Genomic DNA, 25,168 nt, shown 5'->3' with positions numbered 1-25,168 from the left:
CCAACTAAGTGTGCATTCGGAGTAACTTTTGAGAAGTTCTTTGAATTTCTTGTGTCCCAATAAGAAATTGAGGTCAATCTCGAGAAAATAAAGGCTATCATCAATATGAAGCATCATAGCTCCAAGAAAGAGATACAACAGCTCAACGAAAGGATAACCGCACTCAATCGATTCATATCAAGGTCGGCAGAAAGATGTTCGCATTTCTTCAAGATCTTGAGGCAATCAAACAACTTCATATGGTCAGACGAATGTCAACAATCCTTCGAAGATCTAAAAACATATTTAACATCTCCACCGCTACTTACAAAACTAAAGGTCGAAAAAGTTTTGTATCTCTACTTGGCGACAGATGACAGGAGATTGGCCGTAACAGATGTATATGTAAAAAATGATAATGTCTGCAACACTTTGTCTTGGCACTGATTTTATGATCAAAATGTCGAAATTCCTTCAAGCATCTAACTTATCCCAATGAGCATCAAGTTGTAGATTGTAATAACGACGAGCATCGGTCATTACCTGCATATAAATAAAATCAATAACAAAACTTTGGCCATATTTTTATACCTCCTCTTGAGTTACTTCAAGTATCTATATATAATTGACTTTTATATATGGAATCAAATCTTCATGCATAGAGTCTTCTAATAGCTCGGAGTTGCTTCAAAATCAACTGATACTAAGGCATAATAAGAATCATCTCCACCAAACATATCTTTTTGTTTCTTGATCTCCAAAGCTATTTAAAGATCAACTAGCTTTTCATCTTCATATCTGACTAAGACTCTATAAGAAACATCCAAGATAACTTCAACATAGAACTTTTTTGTATTATTTGATTTTTCAATACAGATCTTTATAACTAGATTGATTGTAGCATCTTTTGACTCTTCTTAAGTAATTTCAAAATTAGTAGACTCTTCAATCACAATCTCTTCTGAATTTGAGATTGCAGCCATGTGATGAAGCTTCACTACAAGAAAAATTCTTTTTACCGATGGCTTTTAGCGACGGCAATTTGTTACCGACGGCAAATGGCATCGTTAATAATATTTTGCCATTGCTAATAACATTTTTTATCGATGGCAAATAGCGGCCAACAAATTTACCATCGTAAAAAAAATATTAGCGATGGTTATTTTGGCTTTTAGCGACGGCTAGTTGCATCACTAATAAAAAATAATTTTATTTTTTTTAATTTGGTTCTAAGATTATTAGGTACGGAGTTATCTTATTAACGATGATATTTTATCGTCGCTAATAATCCTAAATTTCTCCTTCGATTTCTTTCCTCCCCACCCCTCGATTCTCATGATTTTTATCTAATTGCGCACCCTTATTTTCCCCCTAATTTCTCCCTCTTCGAGACTTCGGATCCCATTTTTCCCCCACCGACGGTCGACCGACCGCCTGATCTCGCTTCTCTGAGCACCTGACCGCTTCCTCAAGCTCCTGTCCATCGGATCCTGAGCTCCTCAGCCGCCTCCCACCTCCCCAAACCCTGGCCAACTCCTCGAGCCCCCAGTCTACCTCTCCTCGGCCGTCTTCGGTCTCCCTCTTTTTCCCACTGTTGGGTCGGGCTTCCCCGAGCCCTCGACCGCCTTCTCGAGCCCCAATCCTTCGGTCGCCTCCCTGAGCCCTTGTCCGTCGGATCCCAATCCCCTCGGCCACCTCCCACCTCTTTGAGCCCCTGCGGCCTTCCTGAGCCTCCGGCCCGCCTCCCTCTGGCTGCCTCCAGTCTCCCTCTTTCCTCTACCGTCGGATCTGCCTTCTCCGAGTCATCGATCACCTCCTCGAGCCATCGGAGTACCTCTCTGAGCCACTAAACCGTCGCCCCCGCCTCTCCCTTCAATCGCCAAGCCGTCGAAGTGCCGTGTCGCCACCATACCGTCGGACCAGCACCGCCACCGAAGCCGTCAGGTGATTTTTAGTGACGGCAACGACCACTACAACAAAACAGGTTATTAGTGATGAAAAATTTTCGTCGCTAATAACCGATTTTTATCGCTAATAATATTAGCGATGAAATTTTGGTCACTAATATTTTATCACAAATAATCCCATCGTTGATAATATTTTACAATGAAAAAAATTTTCATTGTTAATAAAAGATATTTGCGACGAATATTTTTTATCATTAAAAAAATTGATGAAAAAATTTAATCTAAGAAAGGTATTTACGATAAAAAATTTTCATCGCTATTATTTGCTAAAGTTTTAGTGATAAAAATTTTCATCACAAAAAACTATTTTTGTAATGAAAATAATTCATCACTATTAATTTAATAAAAAATTATTTAAAAAAAATTAAATAATATTAGTGATAAAAAAAATTTATCGTAAATAATATTATTTATGATGAATATTTTTTTATCGCTATTAATTATATATTTATTGATAAATTAAATTATGTTAGTAAAATATTTTTAGCGATGAATATTTCATCAAAAATAATTTCGTCGTTAATAATTTAGTCATATTTTTTTTAAAAAATTATAAATATATATTTTAAATTTATATGTATAATATTTTTTATAAATTAAAAAAATAAAAATAAAAAATTTACATAATAAATTGATAAATAAATTTTATTATTTTATTATATTAAATTAAAATTATAAGATGTTTGAAATAAAAAAAGTACATCAATAAGCCATCAAATATTGACATCTGGAGAACGAGCTGGGGATGGAGAGCGCTCAACGGAGCTCAGACCGATGATAGAGCTCGGATCGGCCTACTGCTGCCTCATCAACTGTATCGTCTGCTCTATCTACGCCATCTGCTCCATCATCTGGATCTGAAAGTGCTGATAGTCGTCGACGCGTGCAGCCAACTCCTGAGCTCGCTGTCAATCCTCGACAGCCTGCCTCTGCACCTCCATCAGCCGAGCCTCGCACGTAAAATGGATGTTCGCCCTAGATGTGCATGAGGATGAAGGAGCAGTGATCCCATACCCTAGACCCCTAACATAACAGGGTCTCATACCGAGCATCCGATCACAGATCTCATCACCTGTGGGTGTGGTCGAGCTCTTAGGGATAGACTGGGATCTAATATCTGTCATACGATCTTGAGAATTAAAATTATAGTTATTTTAATTTTATAATAAAAATCAGATTGTGAATGAAAAATAATTAAAAAAACTTACAAAGAGCTCCTGGCTTTCGATCATCCACTCCCCCGACCATCGCTGGTGGGTCCGCTGGTAGATATCGATCCTATCAGAAAGCTCGCCACTCTTAACATCTCTCTACAATTTGAGAATTAATTAAAAAAATTTAAATAACTAGAGAATTATATGCTAATTAGAAATTAAAAATTACCAACCATGTGCTCCATATGACGAGCAAACGATCTTGAACCCCCATAATGCGGCACGGTCTGTCTCGTCTGGTTCACCGCATTCTGGGCACATCGTCTCTGTAAAATTATCAATAAAATTAGTAGATAAAAAATTTAATTTAAGAATAAATGATTAAGTCATTAAACAATAAAAAAAGTTTAGATGTGTAACCTGATATGTCGGATCCTTATACTGCCGGTATATAGTAGTCCAATCATCTATAGTGATGCTGTCATAGGGCTGCTGCCACGCTGCCTCCTCCCCATAATCCTGCACCACTTGATATCAATGCTGATGTATGTGATGGTGATAATCCTTGAAACGCAACGATAACTGAATGTCGATGGCTCACCTCACACGATCCTCCTCAAAATCAGCGATATCAAATACACCCTACTAATAACCAATATTAGAAGAATACTATACAAATTAAATATTCATAATATAATTTATTTTACCTGTAAGTGGGTGTAGAAAATCTCTCTCTGAGTCGATAGAACGTGACAATAATCGAAGAGCATCACAGAGGCATAACTGTGGCATATGATGCCCAGCTCAGTTTACCATGGGTCACACCTTCTTCTAATGGGTCTGGTGTAGCCGACCGGTATCTCGATCTGGAGACACTGTCCCAAGTGCTCGCATCTTTAATGCTCCAGAGCGAGGTTCTTTGATGGACCTCGCCCTCGCCTCACCACCGATGAGAAATCACCTGAAACAACAATAAATAAATCATTAGTATGATCCAAATAAAAGAATCAAATTTTATTATATATAAAGTGTAATAGTTAATATCACTGGAACCTGCCTCACTGGGATCCGCCTCACTGGGATCTGCCGATGCAAGACCCTCTGACAGTGAAGCCGGTGCAGCAACGGAGATCGATGGAGGTGCCTCAACCTTTGAGGCATCTGCAGGGAGCTATGAATGTGAACATCGTCGTCTGTCTCCTGGTGCCATATTTGCAGGAATTGAGATATAAATAAATATAATGTTGAATAATAATAGTAGAAATCAAATAATGTTCTATTGAATACAATAATATCGCATACTATTATTGGAAGATAAAATTGAACGAAGAATATAGATCTACTGATCAATATTCATTTCTTTCTCGATGTGTAGATCTTCATGTGAATCACAGTAATTGATATATGTGTCGTCTTCTATCTCATCGTTATTTATGAACTGATTGTCGCCTTCCGACTCATCAAGATTAAATACAAAATCAGCTTCAACTTCGTTGGACGGAAGATCAGCCATATTCAAAGGTACCGTTACAAGTTCTTCATCAACCAAAAGCTGCTAATATTTGTTCTTCTTGCTGAAAAGCTTCCTCTTCGTGTCAATCTGAATTTTCATCCATCTCTAATCGAGTTGGTATGCCATATACGCCTCTAGATGTTATTTTTTGTACAACATGCCAATTACCTCGATACTTTAGATCATTCAAATATATTACTTGTTTCACTTGAGTTGGTAATATATACGGCTCATTTTGGTACTATATTTGTGCAAGATTTACACTGATAAATTATGAATCGATATGAATACTAATCTTTTTATTATTAATATCCCACCATTCACACTGAAACAAAAATACAGAATTACTGGACCTATACTTCAGTTCTCTGATATCTATCAGTACACCATAATAATTAATCTCTTTTTCTCCTTCATATCCTGTTGTAGCAATTTCACTATTCTGGATCCGTCGTTGCATCTCAAGCTCCCTTGTGTGAAATCTCATTCCTCCAATGATATGGGATGTGTAGTGATTAACCCTTCGATCGAGATCACATGCTAAATCATGTAACTTATCGGTCGCACCCACTTCTTTATTGAAATACTTATGTTTCATCTACATCATAAGATAAAAAATTATGTTGGTTTAAATAATATTATTTATAAGTAAATAAATAAGATCATCAAACTATTTTGCAAATTTTCTCCTATGTCGATCATCGGCATCCATATTATTCTTTCTACATAGTATACTCTTATGCTAACTGCAAGAAATTATGATTTTTAATTTTATATCGATATAAATTTTTTTTAAAAAATTAAATAGTATGGTAAGATGATACTTACTCAATAAAATCTTCAATTTTTTTATAATTATTTAGAACGTAAAAGTATACTTTGGATAGCTCGTTCACATCCATAAATTCATCTCCTTACACCAGTAGGTCGAACCATTTGTTTAAATATAGACAACATCGGTTCATTATCACCCCATTCACGGTCTGCATTACGATCTACATGATTGAATCTTATTTTGATATCATCAAGATACATCGAGCAGAATGTGACACACTCAGTAGCTACATATACTTTCACTATGGACCCTTCAGGCCTTGCTTTATTACGCACATATTTTTTTAAGGTGCACAAGAATCTACAAACAAAAATAAATTTAAATTTTAGAAATGCATTTACATCTTATAATTGATATGATAAAGTACATATAATTTCTTTACCTTTCAATAGGATACATCCATCGATGATGTACTGATCCGATCAAAAGAGCTTCTTTTGAAAGATGAACAGCCAGATGCACTATAACATCAAAAAATGATGGTGAAAAATTTTTTTCTAACTTACAAAAAATGAGTACAATATTCTTCTCTAATCTCTCAAGTAAGTTAATCTTCAATTTTCGACAACACAGTTTTCAGAAGAACACTCCCAGCTCAATCATTACAGTTGGACCATTACCATCCAAATAACCACGCATGACCACAGGAAGCAAACATTGCATCATCACATTAGAGTCATAACTTTTCACACCAGAGATATTGCCATCGTTGTTCCCAACACACCGCGATACGTTTGAAGCATATACATCAGAAAACTTTACGATTTTGAACCATCTACAGAAATTCTTCTTTTTCCCTCCAAACAGTGAATAACATGCGGGTGGCATAAAAAGTCTCTCACTTCGACGAACTAAATGCAACTCTGATCGGATTTTCATTTCCTACAAATCAAGGCAAACTTTTATACCATCTTTTATTTTTTCTGAAATATTTAATACAGTACCGATGATATTATCATAAATATTCTTTTCAATGTGCATTACATCCAGATTATGATGAAGTAGTAGCTGCTTCCAATACGGTAGTTCGAAAAAGATGCTTCGCTTTGTCCAATTCAGCTCAGCTTCAGTACGCTTCCACTTGTGAGTACCCGATGTTTTTTTAAATTGAACGTTTTCAGTGACTTCAAGTTATTCTAAAATTTTTGCTCCACTTAACTCCTTAGGTGGCGGATGCTGATCAGACTTACTATCAAAATATTGATTATAACAGATCCTCCAAGAATGATTAGCAGGAAGAAATCGCTGATGACCCATGAAACATATTTTTTGTCTGTGCTTTAAATATAAAGAGGATGCATCCCTATAGCATATTGAACATGCAAGATATCCTTTGGTGCTCCATTCAGATAAATTTTCATATGCCGAAAAATTATTTATGGTCCATAGAATCGAAGCATGCAACTTAAAATTACTTTAACTCACATAATCATATATCTGTACTCTATTATTTCATAACTCCTTTAGATCATCAATTAAAGGTCGTAGATATACATCAATTTCATTACCTAGTGCTTTCGGACCCGGAATCAACAGTGACATAAAAATAAATGATTCTTTCATGCACTTTCAAGGTGACACATTATATACAACTAGCATCACATGCCACATATTGTAAGAGATACTTAGATTGTCAAAGGGATTAAATCCATCTGTCGCTAGACCAAGCCGGATATTGCACGAGTCACTCATAAAGTGCGGATGCTTTGCATCGAAGTCTTTCCACACTAAAGAGTCGGTCGGGTGGCTAAGAATGTTCTCTTCCAGAATCCGCTGCTCATAATGTCATCTCATTTCTTCAGCTATCTTTGTGGACATATACAACCTTTAAAATCTTAGAATCAATGAAAAATATCTTAAAATCTTTTAAGATATCTTCTTTGCTTTTCTATTATCGATTTTGTATCTAGGCTCATCATATTTTGGACATTCAGTTACTTGTTCGTTATCCTTATAAAATAATATGCAATCATTTTTGTAGGCATGTATAGGAGTATAGCCAAGTCCCATTTCCCGCATGTATATTTTTACTTTAGAATATGATTTTGGAAGTCTCTCTTTATCGGACAGAGCTGCTTTAATCAATATTAAAATTTGGTCAAATGACTTTTGGTTCCAACAGTTCACGATTTTAATATGAAGCAATTTTATCAAAAACTCTAACTTGAAAAACTTCGTACAATTTGGATAGAGTGGCTCTCGTGAATCCCTTACAAGCTTTGCAAACTGTTCAGAAGTCCCTTCTATCTCAAGCCGGATATTTGCTCATGATCAGAATTATTTTCAAATGCAGCAGTATTCATGCGTACATTTGAACAAGCACCTTGATGTAAATCATCTAACAATTCTTCAATATCACTATTTCGATAGGTCCAGCACCATCAGTACTATCATCTTCAGTATTGTCATCGTTGCGCACCACTTCATTCGGATCACCCTCTCCATGCCATATCCAACAAGTACACTTCTTATCCATACCATATTGTAGCAAATGCTCCTCAACAAGTGTTATGTGACAATATATCAAATTGACACATCTCTTGCATGGATACTTTATCTGACTAGTACTGTCAGCCTTATGCCGTGCAAAGTCAATGAAATCTCGAACTCTTTTTCGATATTCAGGCAAAAAAATATCTCTAGCATTTATCCAATTTTTGTTGATATTCATCTAACAACAAATACAAAATCATTAACAACGAAAATAAAGTTTAGTGGTATTCTGGATCCCGATCTGAATTTCGGACTGAATCGCGTTTCGAATTTCAGCTAAAATTCCAACCCGGATCCAGATCCGGATCACTTGATACAAAATGCATGATCCTATTCTTTTCAAATCATTACTAATAGATGTGGCCCTATCCATTTCAAAAAAGTAATAATCTCATTATTGTTATTAGTGGATATTTCATCTCATTTTCGTAAAAATTTTGACAGCATCTCCCCATGGTTCTTCAAGTATACGATATGGATATGGTGCCTATGCACCCTATTCACCATATATTTAGAGAACAATAGACAGATAACTACTGAATACCACATAATAAAATTAAATATCAACTATTAATAATAATAATATTATTACTTTTTTAAAAAGTTTGAATATGGGATATCCAAGTTTCGATCTTGATGAAGATCGAAATTTGAACGGAAATCTACGGCTCAATATAATTTAAGTACCATCTTTGAACGTGTATTCGAAGATGGATTTCTAATTTATCAAAAAAAACTTCGTATTGAAATTTCTTCATTAAAAATTTCAATAAAATTTTTTCTAAAATGAAAATATTTTTTTTATTTATAATTTCATAGTATACAAAATAGCACATAAAATAATTTAATTATAACAAATAACAGCAATGTGCATTGTGTTAGTGAAAAAATAATTAATCAAATAATTAAATAATTTCAGTAGTAATATTAAAAAATAATATGCAATAATTATAATAATTTCAGCTTGGTCCGACCAGGCTCGACCCGAAACCGACCCGACCCGACCCCGACTCGCTTTGACCCGACCAATCCCGGCCCCACTCATCCCCGGACCCCCCTGCCCCATCGCCGGACCCATCCTCGAAGGCCCCGACCCGACCCAGAACTGACCCGATTTGGACCCGACCCCGACTCGACTCAAAACCGACTCGACCCGGACCCAACCCGACCCAAACCGGACCCGACCCGGCCCGCCCCGACTTGACCTGGCCCCAACCCGACCCAGACTCGACCCGACCCGCCCTAGCCCGACCCGACCCGGCCTGACCCGCATCGATTCGACCCGACCCAGCATGACCCGAAAACGACCAGGCTCGGCCCGACCCCATCACGGACCCGGCCCGACCCAATCACGGACCCGACCCGACCCGGCCCCAACCCGACCTACCCCATCTCGGCCCCGTCCCCGAAGGCCCCGGCCCGACCTGAAACCGACCCAGCCCGAACCCTACTAGACCCGACCTGCCCCATCCCGGTCCGACCCACCCCAGCCCTGCCCGGCCCAGACCTGACCCACCCCGGCTCCACCTGACCCGACCTGACCCGATCCGACCCGGCCCAACCCAGCACCACTCAAAAACTGACCAGGCTCGGTCCGGCCCCATCACGGACCCGGCCCGACCTAGTCATGGATCGGACTCGGACCCGGACCCAGCCACATCCATGGCCACGGCCACTGCCCGACCCCGCAGAACCCCATCTCTGACTCGTCGGAACCTGACCACTATCCCTGTCCCTGGCCCCGGCCCGTCGGACCGGGCTCGCAGGCCCCGCGGCCCTAGCCTGCAGCCCTGCTGCCCCAGACCGTAGGCCCCACGGCCCCGGCCCATCGTCCCCGGCCAGCTGGCCCCATCCCCGGCCCCGGCCCGAACCCCCCCCAAAAAAAGGAATAAGCTCACCTCGACGGCGGCGCTAGCGATGGCTTTGCGGACGGCGACGGCAGAGTGAACGACGATGGTGGTCGGACACGGGGAGAGATGCGGGATGCCGGGGGGGAGGGAATGCGAGAGAGAGAATGCTGAGTGAGGGCCGGGGGGGGAGAAAATGGGTTTCAGATGGGACATGATGGGACGTGGGGTATTAGTGATGAAAATTTTTATCGCTAATAATTTATTTTCATCGCAAATAATTTAAACAAAAAAAATTTGTGATGAAAATAATCTTTTCGTCACTAATAACCTAACTAGAGATGAATAACTTTTCATCGCTAATATTTTTCGTCAAAAAAAAAATTCTCACTGAAAAAAAAATTTTCAAAAATTTTTATCGCTAATAATTTATTTTCATCATAAATAATTGAAACAGAAAAAAATTTTGTGACGAAAATAAGCTTTTCATCGCTAATAACTAACTAGCAATGAATAACTTTTCGTCGCTAATATTTCCCATCAAACAAAAAAAAATCTCGCTGGAAAATTTTTTTTTTCTAAATATATTATTTACGATGGAAATATATTAATTCATCGCTAATAGTCCCAAAGTTTTATTTATGATGATTATTTTCGTCGCTAATTACGTTATTAGCGACGAAAATTTTCTTCCATCGCTAATAATTACTAAATTTTTTTTTTCATTTATAAATTTTTAATAAGTAATTATATGATGCTTGCATGATAAAATTTGTTCAGATCCAACTGACAAGATAGACGGCAGGATCATATTGATTCACTGAAAGTGAGTTCAAGGATTTGACTGTAAATTTTTTAACTCAAGACTTTCTGCGAAAAATAATGATATTTGAGAGGTCAAAAAATAAAACTAGGGCTTTTTAGCACCAGAGCCCAGATATGGGGTGCAAAATTTTTTCTTGATCTACTGCCATATCACTTTTTTTTATTTATTTATTAAGTAAAATAGATAGAAGACTAACCAAAATCGGGCAAAAGCATGATTCAAATTAGGGGTGTCAATGGATCAAATTATATTTGGTTTACATGCAGGTTGAAGTAGGTTCGACCCATACCCCACATATATTTTTCCTTCATCCATATCAGCTCATCAATCCTTCTAAATTTTTATTCATTACTTATGTGTATAACTAAGAAATAAAACAAAATGAGGTTTTCAAAGATCACAAGCAACAAAATCAAGATTTATCTTTAAATATATTATTATAAATATAATAAATATAAAATTTAGTATATATGATAATTATGAATTAATTAATGATAAAATTAGATAAAATATAAATATTAATGATGAAAATTTTTCATCATAAATAGTGATTATTTACAATGAAAATATATTTTTTATCATAAATACATGTTATTTACGATGGAAATAGAATTTTTGTCGTAAATAATTTATAATTTTTAAATTTTTAAATTTTTTTTATTTATTAGTGATGAAAATATTATGTTGTAAATACTGGACTATTTGTGATAGAAAATTAATTTTCATCACAAATATACAAGTATTTGTGACGTAACATTATCGTCGTAAATAATATGTAATTTTTAAATTTTTTAAATTTTTTATTTTTTACACATATTAGCGATAAAAAATTTTCATCATAAATAAAAAATATTTACGATAAAAATTTTTATTTCATCATCAATAATAGTCATTTACGATGTATTATTTTTATCATCAATAATCTATAATTTTTAAATTTTTAAAATTTTTTATTTTCTTTTAAATATTAACGATGAAATTTTTTTATCGTAAATACTTAAATATTTATGATAGAAAATAAATTTTCATCAGAAATACACCTGTATTTGTGACGTAATATGTTCGTCATAAATAATCTGTAATTTTTAAATTTTTAAATTTTTTTATTTTTTTCATATATTAACGATGAAAGATTTTTGTTGTAAATAATATTAATTTGTGATGAAAATTTAATTTTCATCATTGATATGCTATTATTTATTACATAATATTTTCATCACAAATAAATTTTAATTATTAAATTTTTAATTTTTTTATTTTTTTAAATATTAGTGATGAAAAGTTTTTATCATAAATAATATATATTTATGATGAAAATTTAATTTTCATTGCAAATACTTTCATTATTTACGATGAAATAGTTTCATTGCTAATATTTTAAAAATTTAAAATTAAAATAAATATTTTATTATTTATGATGATTAATTTTATCATAAATAATTTATATTTATGATAAAATTTTATTTTTATCGCAAATATAAAGATATTTACGATGAAAAATTAGTTTCATAAAATAAATAATTATTAGCAATGAATTTTGATTTTCATCATAAATATCATTATTTGTGATGAAATATATTTACGTCGTAAATAAATTTATTACAAAAAATGGCATTTCTTGTGGTGGGCGATGGCTCCGTCACCATCGCCACAACTCGTTCCCATCTTTTTAAATTTTTAATATTTAAAATTATATTTATCTGATTAATTTTTTATTAATAATATTTAAATTTAAATATTATTAATTTAAATATTAATAATATTTAAATTAATAATATTATTAATTTAAATAATATTATTAATAATATTATTTAAATTAATATTATTATCAGGAGGTGGAACTACTTTGGAAAGCTCTCTGCTGAGAGTGGTCCTACTATCTTCGACGGCATACTAAATATAGTAAATCGATCATACCAACTCAAGATCTAAAATAAACACTAAACAAAAAAAATTGCAAAGAATTGAAAAAAAATTTTGGAAGAACAAAAAATTAGAAGAGAAAAATAATTTATTCAAAGAAAGATGAAGACTAAAACCTCGTAAAGACATCTCACGAAAGAGTTTCTACAAGTAAAAATAAGCTCTCATCTTTTTTTCTTTCCGCACATTTTTCGTCATCTTCTACATGGTTTTCCACACACAAAGGAGGCATCGAAGGTTCTTTCAAATAGAGCACCATATGGATGATAGTTTGACTCCTATCTTGATTTAGAAATCAAAAATCCATTCGAATATAAACTTTAATAATCTTTAGAAGAAAAAAATTAAATAAAGTAATACTCAGAATAGAATCATAAAGTCATTAAAATTAATGACTAATTAAAAATAAAATTCTAATTATATTCGGACTTGACAATGAATCTTAACAAACAAAACATCCAAAAATTGATGCCCAAGATATATTAAAAAATTTTATAATATAGATCTAGCACAGTTGGTTACATATAACTCGACATTCAATTTATAGCACTATTAGCTTCTTAAACGATATGGGAAACTTCAATAGAAAGCAAAAAAACACATCATCCACCGCCAGCGATCATGTAAAATAGAGTGGGCATTGACATCGATGGATGGTGGAGCCAATGCCATCTAATAAGTCGAGGAGTCTCCCTCCAAGTGAGTACGAGAAGCATTAACCTCTGCGTAGCACAAGTCAGTCCTTTCCATACAACTCATAATTCCACTAATTAATATATAGAGCAATATAGTATCGAAAATCTTAACACTTCCGATAGCTCCAAGGGTTCTATTAGCACCCCTTATGACAAAATCCGTGCCACCAAAAGCTCTTCTTGCCCGTATATATACTACCGTCAAAATTTATATTCACATGACAAATGGGTGGTGGCTCCCAAGATAAATAACATAAATAAGAAGACACATAAACTACACTAAAAGAGCCAAGGATTTTCCCTCCAACTCCCTCTAAAGTCGATAAGCGGGCAAACTCCCTGGCTAGGAGATGAGAGTTTTTAACAAAATCACCCTTGCACTCAGCCTAATACCTTGGAAAATATAATAATATATTTCTAGATAGTCAAATTTGATAGACAATATAATATATACAACAACACGGCTTCAATATTTTTATTTTTATCGGAGGATTTTTTCCTGATAAGTTCAAGAAAAATGATCTATAGGAGTCGTTGGAAGAATAGCAAAGGTCTGAGATAGGGTCAATCTCCAAATCCGAGCTGCCAATTTGTACTGGATGAGAAAACTTTGTGCCTCCATATACTTCGAACGGTCTCCAAGCGTGTACATGTGAGAACATATAATTGTTCAGGATGGATATTGAACCGTAAAAAGAAGAATATTTCACCACACCACTCCATCCTCCACTTCGGTCTCTAGCATACGATGATGGCTAAGGATGGTATATATATAAGGCTCGTTGTCATCCATGTAGTCTTATATACCGTACCAATCCCCGACTGCCATAGATCGAGGACCGGTGCTCTCAGCAGGGATTAGATCGAGTTATGCTAGGAGGCGGCGTCTCCTAGAAGGGAGGTCACTTCTGAGGCCCTGATATGGCATCATCTTGCATGCAAGTTAATCCTAGCAATGGCCATCATGATAGTCAAGTTCCCCCTCTAATTCACCACCCAAAACAAGAGCCATGCTGTGTAATGGACGTCTTATAAATGATGCATGTTTGCATGATGTGTGTGTGTGTGTGTCTATATATATATATCTATATATATATATATATATAAAGAGAGAGAGAGAGAGAGAGAGAGAGAGAGAGATTGATTGTCTTAATTAACACAGTAGCATGCATTTAGCAAATCTTATGGATTCATTAAGATAGTATTGATGGCATCATGCCAGTTTATTGTGCAAATTATTTATGACTGACAAGCAAGACAATTCGAAAAATAAACAAAAGAGCACGAATCGTGATATGCAAGATGTTAATGATTGCATCATGTGATGTACGTGGCCATCTTTGATTATTCCTTGTACTTGATTCCATTGGAATAGGAAGATTGAAGACATAAAAACGAAGTACCAGACACTCAACGTTCGACTTTACCGTCTAAGGATCCAATCCGGACCCAGCCTATCGTCCAAACTCCCCAAGCAAATGAAAATTGGACCAAGTATTAATCGATTTAATTAAAAATTGGTCCAGCATATATAGGATTGACCTAAGCAATCTTAATGTCAAAGTTAATTTGACCCCGGTACTTGAACCTGACACGACCAAGCAAGTAGCTAGGTTGGCCACGGTCTAGACCGATACCGAACCCACTTGCACCTCCTTTAAATGTAGAAGTAAAAGCAAAGAAAACCGGCCAAACTCCAATTATATGCCAAAGTCAATAAAGAACTTCCTTGAATGAACTCTTGATCACTGATGTGGAAACCTTGACCAAACAACCTATATTCACCTCTAGATATACAGTGGTTGCTTTTTGTCAAAGATACTTCTGATCGGTTGTTGGTCAAAATGTTTGTTCCTGGGATGTCGTTAGTACCCTATGACCTACACCAAAAGCAAAGTTAGCATGCATGTCTCAATTAGAGCCTGTTACTGACGCAAGGGAAGGTTGACACAAATGCCTAAGTTCGGCCTACGAAGAAGACAGTGTTGACCCCAGAGAGCTCACATATTTATCCTTGCGCGTGTTACTGATTTATTATGGCAGAGTTGTGGGGAACTGTCGTTGACATGGGCCTCTAAAAGCTGGCTCTCGTGCTAGCTGTGGTCAAGAAGATCGATACGTGATAGAGATGTTATGGTAGAGAACTTTGTAGCCTTCTGAAGTTGATGTAAAGTTGAAGAGGCCCACTCTAGGAGCCGAGAGACGACTTCATGAGTCGAGGACGGATAAAGAATATACATTGTTTGGTCATACATGCCAAATTGACTGCCATGCAAGTTTAATTAGGGTTTTGATGGCTCCGGGCAGGGATGGGTCGATGTGTATCTCTTATTAATTAGTTCTAATTAAATAAATCATCTAAGAAAGGCACACCTAGCTACCACCTTAGTTCATGCTTAAGTTAGCAACATGGGGTTGATGTGGACCTAATTGTTGAGGGTGTGTGACCCATATCACTTCATTTGGCAAGTCCTCTACTCATTAATTTGTTTTATTGTTACAACCCTCTTGCCCTCACAACCATGGAAAGGGTCACCATGGTGTCCCTCTTTTGGATACATGTTTTTGCGTCTTTTGTTTGTTCATGGCTTCAACAAATTCTGCAAAACATAGAATTGTTTCGGTTTACAAATAGTGTTACTATCTAATAACTGGCTAGATCATGTGCTTAGGTAAATCAAAGAAAGGTCAATGAGTACCTATTATTTTAGCAAAAGCCTTAGCACGCATGGCCATATTCTATTGTTTTCCATGTGCGACAACTCCCTTTAATAATATAATAGCTTTTGCATGCCCGCATTTTTTTTTTTTAAATCGACATCCATGCTGATCAATAGACTATAGGCCGTTATCCTCTCTTTAATACCCTTAAATCTTTAGACTCTAGTTAAAATATGATTCGAACCTAAGTCGTTGGGACAACCATCGAGAGATTTTACTAACAAGACCAGCTAGCACCTTTCAACTTTACCTCTTAAATAAGCAAAATAATACAAAAAATACTACTAATTAGCATATATTCTCACATGAACATCTGATGAATTATGTGGCCTCTTAGCAAGTCATGGTCAACCATACTTTCAATATGTACATATAATTCTAAGAATTTCGTATGGTTGCAAATGCAAAGGTCAGTGCCAATTTATGGGCAGGAAAATGAGATTTTGTTCTCTTCTTCTTCTTTTTTCCCAAGAAAACTTGTGGTCCATATGTATACTTACTTTTCGTTTGGTTCTTGATTGAAATAAAATCTCATAATTATATATTTTGGGCATTGTCAAATTTTTGCTGGTGCTGACTTTCTAGCCATTTTAGTGGTCTGCAAGGACCACGCAGGATATTGAAAAAGTTTCCAAGTGAATTTTAAGTTTATGGTTGCCTTAAATTTGGAGTGGAGAGGGGGACCTTTCGGTGATGGAGAAAGAATTCAAGATTTATTACAAAGTCAATAATCACGCACAGATCAAAAAATTAAAGAAAAATGCCAAAGAAATAACTTGGCTATATATGGTCAAAAATTTTGACCATCAAAAATGGTGGAATGTGATTTTCTAAGAATAGTTTTGTGAGCTATGTGACATGATTTTTTAGTGATCCTTATTTGCATAGTTCTCCAGCTACAAGTCGATATTGTGATTTTGCCATATTTGTTTTCCTTTTTAACACTAAAATAGGAAGCACTATCAATAAAATTGCTCATGACACTCTTGTTAATTTTCTTTCTTTTATTTGTTGGAAGAAAGTGAGGGTGACCGATCTACATCGTTGTGTTACAACTTAGTTTATTTTGCTAGGCTAAAATGAGCCACAAATACTACTCTTGAAGCTAATCTTGCATTAAATACATGGAAGACAATGCAATTTATTAGGTGGCCTCTTAGATATTGGGATATGAACACAATATATAGAAGATGTATTGGTCATATGGTCCATAGGGTACCCGTCAATATAGGTTATCTAACCTCTCATTTAACCTAGATTGGATCGGGAATGAAAAAAAAAATCATTTAATATTTGACCCTTTTCATAGGTGGCCTAGCCCAAAATGGTTAGTGAATCAAGTGAAGAGCTAGACTTGGTCCATATTACAGGGTAAAATCAATAAAGATGCAAATAAAAAGCTAATATCCTCATGGCAAACCATGAATATCTATGTGAGAAAGATGGTTGTCCAAGAACCAAAAAGGTATCCTATTAGTAGAGATCTGACAATTCGAAATTGATACCCAACAATGATGAGTTTACAGATCCAAAATCCCGCGAACACCTCTTCAAAATCGGAGATTTCAACCTCATTTGACATCAAGAGTTTAATTACTAACTACGATACTATTCATTGAGTCATAATTATTGACAAAATTTAGAATATAGGTGCATTTTGGGCAAAGAATATATTTATTTATAATAAAAATATCTTGGAAGAAGAATATTTTGAGATCTATATTAGTGCAGCTTATATAGTTTTTAAAATAAAGGCATTTTGAGAACCAAAAAGGTTATTTAGTAGGAATATTACAAGAAGAGTTTTATCTTGGGAGAAGGATATTCTAAGATCTATATTAGTATACTTATACAGTTTTTAGGATATAGGATATTTTGAGAACGAAGAAAGTTGTTTAGTATGGGTATTAAGGAGTAGTTAAAAACTCCAAACATTATAAAAGTATTCTAAGATAGGACATTTTGAGAATAATTAATGAAAGTTATTACTTGCTTGTTTTAGTGGATTACAGAATGGAGAGAGAGAGAGACAGAGTATGTGAAACAGGTAAGTCCCTTTCTGGACGAGAGACCTAGGTAGCAGCATTAATGTGAGGTTTACTTGCAAAGTCAATGGCTAGCAACGTCTTGATCATGAAATCGAAGAAATCGCAAAAGGATCCAACTGGCTACGTATGGATCAAATTCTAGATCGTTGGAATCAACAGTCTAACGTAAGACTTTTTTTTTTTTTTTTCCTTGAGTTTTGCATGGTTGCTGCTTGACATGCTTCAGTAGGTGTTTTTCTCAGGTCCACAACAATATGCTCTGGTCATTGGTTTTATGAGGGTATTTATCATGAATCAAAGAAACCTGCTTGTAAGTTGGTCTCACATTAAAAGCACGCAGGACATCATGTTTGTATGTTGGCCCCATCGCTGGCTAGATTTCCATGCATCGGTCAAAGGCAAATAAGAAATTATACTCTACATCATGTGAATTACGCGAGCGGTGCACCATGGAAACAAACCAGGATGAAGGGAGCCGGAGAGCAATCCAAGACAAGTATATGATGATGGAGCCCATCGTTACTGACATGCATGATTCACATGGTGCACTGAGCCTAAGATATAATTTCTCCAGAGACTATAAAGCTTGACGAGCTCATCTTTTGGAGGCACTAATATTTTAGGCTTATGTGATGTGGAGTGGGCTTCAATCTCTCTCTGCGATTCGGATTGTATCTTTCATGCAAAAATAATTAATTTTTTCTTCATAACATCAGTTATTGAATCATTCTATACATAAATTTCAGAACAATTCTATCTATCTTTCATCTATTTGTATAGATCTCGAAGTAGATATTGTGTGATTCAATAGTTGACCTCACCGGAGAAAGAGGAATTATTCTTTCTCGCACTCGCTCTCCCTCCCTTCTGAGAGAACAAAAATCATATGGGGCGAGCATAATTTTTTTCGTACCTTAAAATGGAAATGTAAAAATCAAATAAAATTTAGATTTCTTTTACTAAATTAATTCTATAACTAAAAAAATAAAAAAAATAATTTTATTTTTTACACACCAAAAAAAATTATCTGAGAAGAAAGATCGTCTGTATCTTTTTTCTTCTTCATCAAACTTTCCTCTGTCTTCAAAAATTTTTCTCTTTCAATAAAGGTGAAGCACCTGTCCCTTTTATCTATCGATAAGACTTTCTTCCTTCTTCCTAAATCTGCTAGGTATGAAAGGAATCCATTTTTTTTTTGATGAAAGTTCATCTTCAAAAAACAAAAAAAAAAAAATGAAAGGAAAGAAAAGAGGCTATTCGTTCTTTTTTTTTTTTCTTTTTTGACCTATGTTTACCTTAAAAAAAAAAAAAGGATGAAAGGAAAGGGTATTTGTCCATATGTTTTTCCTTGTTGATGGACGTATGCAACATGAAAGCGAGAATATATGTTTATATATTTTTTTTTCTAAAAGTTCCAGGCTTCTTCCCTAAAAAGTCCATATGGCCCTATATTCCGGAGGCATTTTGACGAATGAAGCTAGGAAATGAGTTCACTGTTGTGTTTTTGGTGAATGATTAATTGTGTGTTGATATGGGAGCATCTTTGGTTTATTATAGCAAAGATAATTGGTGCTGTTGCCATGGGACGTTAACCAACGCTACCAGATGGTGCCCATGTTTCTGGGAAAGTTCTGAAAATATCAACTGAACTTACAAAAGTTATGTTTTTAGACACTGAACTGCAGAAGAAAGTTTTAAGAATTCTGTTATTGTACTTATTCATCATATTTATCTGATCTTCCTTTGATTGTGCTCGAATTAAATGGAATTAAATGGATACATATATGTTGGGATATACCGACTGACCCCTGTATGCCGATTTATCCTCGGACCAGTTTAACCGACGCCCGACTCTGCCCACCGGACAGACTGACGACTCCGACAATGACTGCCGCCCTGCCAAGGATATGTGCTACGGCCGTCCTGGGGCATTGTCCTGCTAAGGACATGGATTAATTTCAATAACTTGACAATCCACGGTGATTTGACAACTTTTCAGTTGTCTGCACCATTAATGACGGGACCATACCGCATTCTACTATAAAACGGGGTAAGGCAACAGTTTTGGTAAGCATTTTTAAGCTATCAAGCTCTCTTTCTTGCTGAGCCCCTGATTTTCTACTGTTGCCTAGTCTCCTCTCTGACTTGACCGTCGGAGGGTCCCCGTCAGAGGCATCTCCGGTCACTCTTGCAGGTGCGCGACCCCAGCGATCGGGCGACGAGGGGATTGGCCGCAACAGATTTGACGCGCCAGGAAGGGGAATTCGATGGAGGTAAGACAGCGAGCTCCGTAGAGCTTGAAAAATTTCTCGAGATGACGAAAATCAGAACTCAGCGATCGAGAGCTACCGGGTCGGCGAGGCACTCTTCCCGCCGGAAAGAGGCCCCTCCTTTACCCTCCATGGCGGAACCCAGCTCTCCGCATCCGGTGGTGACCATGGAGGCACAGATCGCGGCGATCGTGAGGCAAATGACCGTTCTGACGGATGCGGTTAAAAATCTCCGACAACAATCGACTCAGTTGCCACAACCGCCGGTGGAACAACCGGCGGTGCACTTTATGCCGTCCAGAAGCAGCCGCTGACGCCCGCGTCAACTTCCATCTCCTCCTCAAGAGCAGCTGTCTCAGCACTCCCATCAAGAAGGGGGGAGGCGGCCACGGCGTGACACCCGCCGGTCTCAGCGTCCCTCTCCTTCCCAGCTGGAGCGAGTGAGGAAGGAGAAGCGGCCGTGGACACTGTCCGCCTCACTCTCAAATTCGTTGGGAGGTTCGACTCCTGGGGTTTCTCAACACCGACGGTTGGACGACTACGAACGTAAGTTCGAAGAAATCGACTGTCGGCTTGCCTAGCTCCAAACGGATGGTCAAAAGTCTTCGAACGACGTCGACTTCCGGACCACCCAACCTCTCTCTCGATTTATCCTCGACGAACCAATCTCCAGTCGGTTTAAGATGTCTTATGTGGAGCCTTACGATAGCTCCACCAACCCAGTTGACCATCTGGAGAGCTACAAGGCTCTCATGACAATTCAAGGGGCAACCGATGCCCTCCTCTGCATCGGCTTCCCCGCCACACTTCGTAAAGCTGCCAGGGCCTGGTACTCCGACCTCCACTCAGAGAGTATCCACTCCTTCGGACAGTTTGAGCATTCTTTCATGGCCCATTTCAGCACTAGCCGGAAGCCATCACGAACCTCAGACAGTCTTTTCTTCCTCAAGCAGGGAGAAAATGAGACACTCCGACACTTTATGGCCTGATTCAATGCGGCCACACTTGAGGTCCGGGATTTCAATGAGGACTGGCTATCTCGACCATGAAAGGGGAGCCGAGGGGGTCCCGATTCACATATTTCTTAGACAAGATCCTCCCCCGGATGTATGCCGAATTGCTGGAGCACGCGTACAAATACATATGCGCAGACGAAGGAGCTTCCGACCGGCGCCTGACCGAGAGCACGGGCCAGAAGGAGAAGCGGAAGAAAAATTGGGCTCCTACTGAACCCAGCAGGCCCCCTACCGATTGACGGATCTCGCCCCAACGACGAAGTCCGAGATCATCCCGACGGCGGAGTCCGAGACCGACACATCGCAGGTATGACTCCTACACCCATCTCTCCGCTCCTCATGCGCAGATCCTGATGGAGATTGAAGGAGCAGAATATTTACGACGGCCTCCGCCTCTGAAGGCAAAGGGCCTCGACCGAAGAAAATACTGTCGATTCCATTGGAGCCACGGTCACAACACCGAGCAATGCATCCAACTCAAGGATGAAATAGAGGCCCTCATACGACGAGGGTATCTCGGAAAGTATCAAAGGGACCCATCGGCTTGGCCCCTTTCTGACCGACAACCCCAACCGATTGAAGAGGCAGCAAATAATCAGCTTACTGCTGGAGTCATTAACATGATCTTCAGACGGCTGGACCGAGGAACGACTGCTGAAGGGGAGTCGACGAAGAGGCCGTGCTAGGATGATGTAATCATCTTTACAGATGAAGATACTCGGAGAATCCAAACTCCCCATGATGATGCTGTTGTTGTCTCGGCGACAATAGCGAACTATGATGTAAAAAATTTTTTTGTTGATAATGGAAGCTCAACTAACGTTTTGTTTTACTCAACCTTCTTTCAAATGCGACTGTCGACCGACCGACTCAGGAGAGTCTCTACGCCCCTAGTGGGTTTCGCCAGGGAGGCCATTGCAGTGGAAGAAAAATTACTCTTCCCGTGACAGCTGGGGCCGAACCACGATAAAGCACCGTCTACATGACCTTCACGATCATCCAAGTACCTTCAGCCTACAACGCCATACTTGAAAGATCCAGACTAAATACCCTCAGAGCGATAGTCTCGACATATCACTTGCTAGTCCGGTTCCCGACTAAAAATGGAGCTGAAAAAATGCACGGAGATCAACAGCTCGCTCGGCGATGCTTCCAAATCTCTGCTCAAAATAATAAATCAAAGGACTCCCTGTCGGTCGACAAGCTGGACCAACAGGAAGAGGAGGAGTGGGGTGAACCGACTGAACAGCTGATTTTCATCCCGATAACAAAGAATCCTGAACAGGTCGTCTGGATCGGGTCACAGTAGTCTGACTCGGAGCGACAGCAGCTGATAGAGCTGTTGAAAGCCAACGCCGACATATTCGTTTGGTCGGCAGTGGATATGTCTGGCATACCTCCGGAAACAATAACTCACCAACTCAACATCGCCCCTGGCATGAGGTCGGTGAGACAGAAGAAATGATTTTTCACCCCCGAAAGACAGAAGGCCATCGACGATGAAGTAGACAAGCTACTCGAGGTGGACTTCATTAGAGAAACCACATATCCCGACTGGCTCGCCAATGTTGTCATGGTGAATAAAACCAACGAAAAGTGGAGGATCTGTATCGACTACACCGACTTGAATCAAGCCTGCCCGAAGGACAGTTTTTCATTGTCGAAGATCGATCAACTGGTGGATGCGACGTCCGGTCATCGACTGCTCAGCTTCATGGATGCCTTCATCGGATATAACCAGATCTGGATGGCGTCCGAGGATGAAGAGCATACGGCCTTCGTGACCGCCAAGGGCCTTTACTGCTACAGAGTGATGCCCTTTGGTCTGAAGAATGCCGGAGCCACCTACCAACGCCTCGTCAATAAGGTCTTCAAAGCTCAAATTAGGTGCAACATGGAGGTGTACGTGGACGACATGCTGGTGAAGAGCACGCAGGCTTCAGATCATGTCCAAGACTTGGAAGAAGCCTTCCGCACTCTTTGGCGACATCGGATGAAGCTAAATCCGACTAAGTGCGCCTTCGGGATAACTTCGAAAAAGTTCCTCGGGTTCCTTGTTTCTCAGCACGGAATTGAGGCCAACCCCGAGAAGATAAAGGCGATCATCGACATGCGGCACCCGAACACCAAAAAGGAAGTGCAGCAGCTCAATGGAAGGATCATCGCACTCAGTCGATTCATTTCTCTGTCGGCTGAGAGATGCCTCCCGTTCTTCAAAACCCTGAGGCAAACAAGGGACTTCTCTTGGCCGAATGAGTGCCGGCAAGCCTTCGAAGATTTGAAGAAATATCTTACTTCTCCACCCCTGCTTAAAAAGCCAGAGATCGGAGAAATAGTGTATCTTTATTTGGCTATCGCCCTAGAGGTGGTTAGTTCGGTACTCGTTCGGGAGAACGAGAGCTAAACTCACCAGCCCATATATTATACCAGCAAAGTGCTCCATGAAGCCGAAACCCAGTACTCAAGGATGGAGAAGATGATATTTGCCTTGGTCATATCAGCGCAACGACTCTGTTCGTATTTCCAAGCACACGCCATCGTGGTCCTCACCGACCAGCCCCTGAGGGCGATCCTCCATCGCCCCGACACATCAGGACGACTGGCGAAATGGGCAGTGAAGCTGAGCGAGTTCGACATCCAGTATCGACCGTGACCTACTTTGAAAGCCCAGGTCCTGGCCGACTTCATTGCGGAATGCCCGACAGCCGACCAAATGTCAGAAGACGGAAGCTCCAAAGAAGCTGCGACCTCTGAATATAACCCCGGGTCAACCTGGGTGTTACACATAGACGGAGCTTCCAATGCTCAAGGGAGCGGGGCCGAGTTCCTGCTCACCAACTCGGAGGGAGTAGTTACTGAGTATGCCCTCCGATTCAACTTCAAAGCTTCCAATAATCAAGCCAAGTATGAAGCGCTTCTCGCTGGCTTGAGAGTGGTGAAGGAGCTCGGGATCGACAGTCTCAGAGTCTTCTCCGACTCCCAGCTGATTGTGGGGCAAGTCAAAGGCGAATTCGAAGCGCGGGATCCGACCATGGCAAAATATTTTCAGAAGGTGAGAGATCTCATGGAACACCTCAAGTATTTCGAGATCTTCCACATTCTCAGGACGGAGAATGCTCGGGCCGACGCACTCTCCAGGCTTATGACATCTGCCTACAGTGCTTTGGGCCGGACACTCGTGGAGAGTCTCGAGCAACCGAACATCGACAGGGCTGAGGAGGTGCTACAACTGACGATCGAGCCAAGCTGGATGGACCCAATCATTCAGTATCTGACTAACAGAACCAGACCTAAGGATCCCGCAGAAGCCAAGCGACTCCGGTGGACTGCCTCCCAATATCTAATGATGGACGGGTGACTCTACAAAAGATCGTTCTTCCTTCCCTTGCTAAGGTGCTTGGTGTTGGGAATAGTGTCCCAAAGCCAATTGTCAGCCTGTTGACGGTTGTGCTCCTTTTGTATTAGTACATGAATTATAAATAAATAAAAATTATTTTGGTATTTTTTCATCACAAATGTTTCATCTTCTAATGAACTCCTGTGTTGTGGTGAAGTCCTTAGGACTATTTAGACTCGACAAAGGAGGATTTGTCGTTTAGTCCTTAAACATGTTCGCGACCAAATGATACGTTGTTACCAAGGACGACAACATTTATCGAGCATAGGTCGTTGTGTGCCATATGGGTTGGTTGTCCTCATAACCAAAGAGTGTGGAGACACTGGTATGGCATACAGGTGAGATGTAATGGTACATCTGCACTGAACGTGACCAACTCCGGAGCTATTTCTGCTGTCAAGATTTGCTCCGATGGGATATGGGTATAAATGTTCCTCCGACCTGAGACCGTCACGGTGACTTGCAAGCAACTCACTGCACTTAG

Source organism: Elaeis guineensis, chromosome 9 (genome assembly GCF_000442705.2).
Source record: "Elaeis guineensis isolate ETL-2024a chromosome 9, EG11, whole genome shotgun sequence".
NCBI classification, from domain to species: domain Eukaryota; kingdom Viridiplantae; phylum Streptophyta; class Magnoliopsida; order Arecales; family Arecaceae; genus Elaeis; species Elaeis guineensis.
The sequence above is the reverse complement of the archived record's forward strand: the minus strand, read 5'-3'. Positions refer to the sequence as shown.